We start from the raw sequence: 7,751 nt of genomic DNA on the forward strand, positions 1-7,751 counted from the left end.
TCACTACAAAGTACATACTTTGTACATCACCTGAGTATCTTGGCTTGAAAAAAGAAGATATCAGTTCCATTTAGAGAAGTTTAACTTTATAAATGGTCTCAAGCTCCCAGGGGGGAAGGGGCATCATTTGAACAAAAATTAAGTAGTAACAAGTTTACAACACAACAGACAACAAAGAAATCGGATCAAAAAACTCATTTAAGCTTTTGACTCAGGTGAGCAAAAATGTGTTTCGCCATGCAATTTTAAAAAAAAATTACAAATATAAAATTAGACCAGATAATGAACACAATAAATTGATATGAAATAAATTTTTTTCCCAGAGGTGATTTACAAGGAAAAGTTCTCAATATGAAGATACACATTCTTCATTTCACATTTGTTCCAGTTTTCAAGGGGAAGCTTGTCCTCCAAGTCATACAAAAGACTGACAGCACAATTTTCCAATATATATCAATGCTTGAAATTGTTCTCCTACAACAGTAAGTTTATCAAATCTCCCAGCCATCCTTTATGCTCTGCTATTAGTGGTGTATACCTCTAGAAAAATAAAATATTTTACATTATCATTAAAACGACATATAAATAACAAGTACAATTGAAGATCTGAAGGGTATTTTATTTATTATGACATTTTAAAAGTACCTCTTTGCTTTCCTGGAAATGTTATCTGGCATTAAGGAACCCCCAACATGGTAGTGATGGAGTTAAATTTTCCGGAATGAGAAATTAACCAACGAACCTCCAGAAGCAGTGAAAAAGGTTTCGTAAACAAATCCTTCCAGGAAACATTATGCTCTGGCCCTTATGGTTTATACTTCTAGAAAAATAATAAATTTTAAATTCTAAATTAAAACAACATATAAAATAACAAGTAAAATGGAAGATTTGAAGAGTATTTTATTTATTATGACATCTTAAATGTAAATCATCATCTTTCCAGAGCAATAAATTTAGATCACTTGAATTCCAATCGTCTGTAGGAATTCAAACCACTTCTTTATACAAAATGCTTACAAGTGCATTAGCAACACGTACACTGTCTACCTCTACTACCTTCTGAGAAATTGTTTCATGCTTGATGCATATCTGCTGCAATACAAGTAATAGCTGAGACTTGCTTTGACAATTTTTCTTTGAACCTGATATTTTCCAGAAAAGTTTGTCTTTTTCTTTTTTGAGCCTTTGACATCATCAACATAATCATCTTTAAGATCATCAAAATCTCGATCTGATCTTTATTTTTTTTTTTACATCTTAAATTGTTTATTCCACAGTTTTATGACACAGGATGCCTTTGTACTCGCATGTCATCCAGAACATGTGTATTTTTTTTTCACTTATTGCCATTTACATGATTTATAAATATTTTTTTTTTATTTTATAATGAAAATTAATAAATTAGACACTTTCACCCTGTTATGTTACATTAAAAAAGTGGTCTTTATTTTTCTGAAGCGATATGAGTAAACATAAATCAATTAAAATAACTTATTCCAGATTTATTATGAACAGGTGCGTGTGTTGGATTTTGATCCGCTCCTGGCTAAAATAAAAATGGCGTCGTTCCAACAGATGCTTCGTTCTCATCGTATTTTTCGTATGATACAACAAGTAGAAATATTATCTTGGATAATTTCGTTTCGTATCATTGCATGCAGAAAAATATTCATTCGATTTTCACTAAAACATGACCGATTCTCTCAAGAAAGTGGAAATCTAGTCGAAATGTCAATGGCATGTCCTGTCGCACGACTGCTGTTGTGTGTGTTTTCAAAGACTTGAAATAATATTTCTAGTGAGGCAGTTGCCTCATTACCACAATAGAAGCTACTTTTGCGGACAAAACACAAAGAAAAATTTATAATATACAATCAAGTCCCTAAAGCCGCAAAAACAAGGTGGCGCTAATGTTTACTCGGTCAGTACCATACGAAGTCCTATCGATAAACTACTGGCTAAGTTTATATTTCAGAGCAACACGTGCAAATATACTTAAATTTACATGTATTTACATTTACCATGTTTACGTACCTTCTAAAAATTTCCACTATAGTAAGCCTCCACAGTCCCGTCAATTTCTTTTGAAGTCACTGTTGTGCTGCCGATTTTGCGTGTTTTTGTTTACAAGCAAAGTAGCATGGTGCGTATGAATATGAAAAAGTAGTTCGATCTCTATGTTAGGCCTAATGTGCCATTTGTATAAATCCCAACGAACTTGGCACAGAAAAATTAACCAATGTTTTATGCAATTAGTTCGAAAATTTTAAAAATCGACAAGGCATATATGCACATATAGGAATATGAGAAGTGACGAAATACACTTTCATTCTTCGGCGGTTTAAAATGCACTATTTTTGTTGTCGGACCGACATGACCGACACAATAAGGCATGTCAATGAAAATGTTATTGTTTATACTTAAAATAAATTTCCTTTCAAAAAAGAAACATTGACATGTCTTTAATATATATGTTCGCTTTTATTTATGTGGAGTTTCTCAAGATGTGATACAAATCATCGTAGAAGGAACTGAATAAACGAGGTGTGTTCTTTGGTCAAAATTAGGTCAACATTTGTAAGAGCATAACTGAGTTGATGTCCATCAACTCGTAAAAAATCTCAAAAAGTACTCAATGGTCACACCATGTTTTGAAAAATCAATGAAAACGACAGCATGTAAAATATCTAAACAGTTATAAATGATTAGAAAGTGTACCTATCCACGTTTGTCTTAAATCCAAACAGATAGTGAAACTTAAATCTTAAAAATAAGATAACAATAAGATGCACTTGACAAAAATATAAAATATCTGAAAAGAGCAAAGATTTGCAAGAGGACAAAGGTAGTTTTATATGCCTTATTCTGAAAAATTTGTGGTCTTGTTGTTCAAATTCTTATTTGGGGAGGCAGTTCAATTTCTGGAGGAGTTGGAAAGCAACATTTTTGCCAAAAAAATGAAAGGTTTAAGAGAGGACGGAACCAGAATCAGGAATCAACTGCATGACAGCGTCCAAATCCACACTACCTGAAGAGTGTAATAAACTGGTTATAAACAGAAAGTTAGCACCGACAATATTTGCCAGATCTGTCACGCTTTGACTTGATTATTTTTCAAATTTGAAGAAAATACCTTTAAGAAAGAAGAAATAAGTCCAGGAAATCATATGATCTGCCATATTCCAGTAAATGTATACGAGGGGCCGTACTCAAAAAAGTCAAAAGTGTTTTTTTATTCTTTCCGAGCACAGAGGACATTATTTATTGAACACCTCGAATATTAATTGGATAACTGCTGGTTAAAAAAAAGTGCAACATGACTTCTCTTCTTTTTTTTAATTCCATTTTAAAATAATCGCTTTTTCGATATTTGATTGCCTTATATCCAGAATTGTAGATGTCATAATGTTTTTCAATCTATGGGTACGATGTGAAGCCCTTCAAAGGTATTTAGTGATGTGAAAAGCTTATTTTTTCAAGGGACGAAAAATAATTATAACAATCAATTAATGAAAATAACAAGGGTCATATTTAAATGAGTAAAAGAAATAAGTTTCATCGCGTAGCTTTTAATTCTTTATTCAAATTTTCACAAAAATGGGATTTGAAGTGAAAAATACTTGTAAAGTTCAATAAGGATGGTTTCAGATGGGAAGACTTTTAAATATCACAGAAGGTTTATAATTTCTTGATATATATTTTTGCACAAGTCCAGACAACCATATTTTTAGCATCATCTGTCCTTAAATGACCTAACTTGCAATTTGGGATCCTGCGACATCGTTTAGACAAATGCAACTTCTTTTCATTAAGAATCTTGTGACCAAGATAAAAATTTGTCAAATCTGTAATTCTTTGTTTCACAAAGATATCTCACTTATTCTGAAATAGTCGACCGCGTGGCGCAGTGGTTAGAGCGTCTGTTCTAGAGTCGCCAAGTAAGGAGTTGATCCTATTATCGCAGGTCCGAATCCCACTTAAGATGAGACAGTATAAACCGATGTCCCGTGAAGCAGAAGGTGTTGGCACGAAAAAGATCCATCCCTGCTTAAAGGCCCTAAGAGCCGAATATAGGATAATTTTGCAGCTCTAGACCGGCAAGTAGTGGCGTCTTTATTTAAGTCTTAAGATTCTTTTTTGAAAAGGATCAGAGATATATTGTTCCAATAATGATTTGTTAAAACGGTCAATCAAAATTATATGAATGTTAAAACTATAAAAATTGGGCGAAAGGCACGTCAAATTTTAGCAATTCACCATTAAAATAGTAACAATGACCACTAAAAAGGTAAAAAAATAAACTCAATTTTAAAATTAAGAATATGTATAAATGATTCAAACGCCAATTTTCATCATAAATGTTTTATTGAGGAGGAATTGCAAAGTTAACCCCATCTTCTTCTTGAACTGGGACGTCTTCTTCTCCTGAATCGTAAATTATAAATTCCAAATTGCCGTGATCCCCCTATTATAGACGCTAAATACAAAGAGATACTTATAAATAAAAGTATGGCAATTACTGATAGATTACATGTAGTCTTGCAATTAACTGATACAATATTTACCGACATTACTTACAAAACAGACTTCGTTTGACAATAACTCCTACGCTGTTTCCATCACTGTCCTCTGCCATTACTTCATAAAATCCTACATTTAACCCTACTTGTAAAATCATAAGCAGCAAAAAAATAATAATTAGGCGTGCCGACTTCATTGTCTAGAAAAGTTTCTTTTTCACTTTCACAATATCCTCCGTTTGCCTGCAATTTGACATTTGGAAGTACTTTTAAATAAGTTTTTTCTTATATGAACATGCTTGAATATACAAATTACATAACCGTAATTAGCTGAATAATGCCCAAGGTAATATTATCATGCCGGATTTGGTTAGCATGCTTTGCCTACTCTGTATATAAGCATCACTTTTATGATAAGAGACGTCACAGGTAAGAATATGGTTTGTTTATTTATTTCTTTCAAAAGCATAGGAATTGTATGCTTTCCAACAGGGTTTTCCTATCTAATTTACAAAAAGACATTCATTATAAAATTGGAGTGACAGTTTACAAATGAATTGTCCGCTGCGTGCAAGGAATTTTAATGAATCAAGTCTAAACATCTTCAACATAAGTCATTATTTAATCCTTAACATTTTTTAAAAGGTACAAACATGTAACTTGAAGAACATGCGTCAGAACACTCACCTGCTTTTATACTAATTATGCTTAATGCGAATATAAATAAATTAGTGACATTGAGAGAAAATTTTTAAACGTTTACATAAAAGTTTGAACAGGTGTACAAAACACAAAATCCGAATTTTGGAAATTTGATACGATTGAAAAAATATACATTAGAGATATGCTTATTACAAATTGAATCCAAAGGATGAGAAGTTTTTTATGCAATAATCAGGGATAAAAACTATAATTTGTGATATTGTCATTACAAATAAACACTTGTAGCTTCATTTACTTATTTGTATTTTCTCTTCAATTATGATAAAAATTATTCAAATTTATGTTAATTTGATTATCAGAAACATTCATGATTACCTTGCTAAGAGTCAATGATAATTTGTTGTTTTGACAGAATTTGGATTTCAGTTTGTAACCTAACAATATGCTTTAAACTTGTAATGTGCAACATTTCTATCCAGCAAATGCTGATTGACGATTTTCATACTAATTTTTGGTCCGTTATTTGTTATGTCTTCTTCCGAACATTACAATGATCAAGCGGTAGGTGGGTGTGACCGGTCGGCAGGGGATACACACTGCTCCATGGCATCTGATCCCACCTCTGATGTTTTAGAGGGCCGTGTGTGCTCTACTCATGATTTATATTGTTTGAAGGGGCTTTTGAACTTAAGTACTGTGTGATATCTTCATATATTTCATGGCCTTTTACGAATGGTTATTGTTTGTTATCTATATACTTGATTTTATTTATCACTGACCGTTTAATATTAAGCAATAAAATGCGTGGCCATTTATATGCACAACAGTGTATTGTTCATACACTGACAATACTTCAGCATAATATCAAAACATTTAAAACAAAACAAAAAACAAAAGTATAACGTATGTCTCATTTAAATTTTGACACAGAAAAAAGATATTTCCTATTCAAAGCAAAATGCATTTTTATTTCAGTTTTTCTGCATTCTAAATAATCAAACTTACAAAACTCAAACATAAATTCTTCCTTTTCTTTTTTTTTTTGCCGGCATGTGCAATAGATAGAGAGTCTGCATTAGAGTCGCGAAGTGAGGAGTCAATCTTTACGTTGTCGGTTTGAATCCAACTGCAGGACATTGAGATAGGTCTTTCGGATGAGACTGTATAAACCGAGGTCTCGTTTGCAGTAGGTACTGGCACAAAATAGATCCCTCACTGCTTAATGGTCCCGAGTGCCGATCATAGGTCAAAATTTGAAGCTCTCAACCGGCAAGTTGTGGCGTCTACATATGATTGAAAAACTCTCGAGAGAGAGAGAGACGTTAAACAACATAGAATCGATAAATCCCTTTTACTGTTGGTTTTTGAGATTGACGTAAAATAACGAACATTCAATATACAAATTAATTCTTAAGTTTTTTGTTGCATTGCAGTTGACTAGGGTTAGAGAATTATAAACAATAAAGAAAGCTAACTAGAAAAAAAACGTGTATCTTAATCTTTGATTAGGATTAGGAAACCAAAACGAGAAAACTTGCAATGCTTGTTGGAAAATTAAAATTGTTATATTGTGCCAAGACTGAGATTCCACAATTCGCCATTTTAAATCGACCAATGCTTGTGTCATATAAAAATATGTTTATTTTTTTCTTTTACATAATTTTATACCCAAATATGGAAGAAACATCTTACCAATAAATCAAATGATTAAAATATAGAAAAAAAAAGGTTTTTTTTTACTCTTAAAATCAAAGTTAGTCTAATGTTAAACTATAACATGTGACAAAAGCATGTCGTATAGTAGTACATTGATAAGACCTCTGATATAACTGACTCTCAAAACAGGAAAATCAGAATATTGAAAATGAGATTATGTATACAATTCAAAGGCTACTGTGTATTATAATGTACTTATTTATTGACAAGAATTTGCAGAGCATAATTTATTTAATATCTTTTTTTCCTTTTTTTTCTCCTAGATCCAGAATTGTGAATTCCATGTAATCGTCGTGATTGTTTTCTTATAGACGCTAGATAAGAATAAAAACAGAACAATGTATTAGATGAAAAAATTGACAATCACCTATACAATACATGCCGTCGTGCAATCGACTGATACACTATTTTCTCACAATACTTACAAAACAAACTTCGTTTTGCAACAATTCCAACGCTGTTTGCACCACTATCCTCCGCCATTACTTCATGTAATACTACATGTAAAATCAAAAGCAGCACAAAATTAAGTATTAGACGTGTTGACTTCATTTTCTTGAATTTTTTTTTACTTTTGATCACACTTTCGTAATAGTAAAATATTCCTTTACTCGCTTGGAATCCGATGTTAGGCATAATAACTATATTCAAAGCATCATTTACTAAAGCATGCTAAAAGAAACAAATTACATAACCGCAATTAGTCGAATAAGGCCCCAGGTAATAATATACCGGATTTAATTTGCGTGTCTTAACTACTTTGCATATAAGTAACGGTTGTTGATTTAGTTTAAAACTGGGTTTTACCTTTTATTTATTTCAAAAAGTTCATGAGAAATGAAACAATTTCAG

General features: G+C 31.9%; 2 long non-coding RNA genes across 2 annotated transcripts; both read right to left on the reverse strand.

Annotated features, from left to right (window-relative positions):
* Positions 1-331: 331 nt before the first annotated feature.
* Positions 332-2,117, reverse strand: LOC134272661 (uncharacterized). The gene is made up of 3 exons (XR_009993248.1): positions 2,035-2,117; positions 646-820; positions 332-540 (listed from the first exon to the last, which is right to left on the reverse strand). It is a non-coding gene; the product is annotated as an uncharacterized LOC134272661 (long non-coding RNA).
* Positions 2,118-4,346: 2,229 nt separating this feature from the next.
* LOC134272662 (uncharacterized) lies at positions 4,347-4,980 on the reverse strand. Its single transcript, XR_009993249.1, has 2 exons — positions 4,579-4,980; positions 4,347-4,477 (listed from the first exon to the last, which is right to left on the reverse strand). It is a non-coding gene; the product is annotated as an uncharacterized LOC134272662 (long non-coding RNA).
* Between the last annotated feature and the right edge of the window lie 2,771 nt (positions 4,981-7,751).

This window comes from Saccostrea cucullata, unplaced genomic scaffold (genome assembly GCF_032062105.1).
Source record: "Saccostrea cucullata isolate Sc308-1 unplaced genomic scaffold, CSIRO_AGI_Scuc_v1 ctg8405, whole genome shotgun sequence".
NCBI classification, from domain to species: Eukaryota; Metazoa; Mollusca; class Bivalvia; order Ostreida; family Ostreidae; genus Saccostrea; species Saccostrea cuccullata.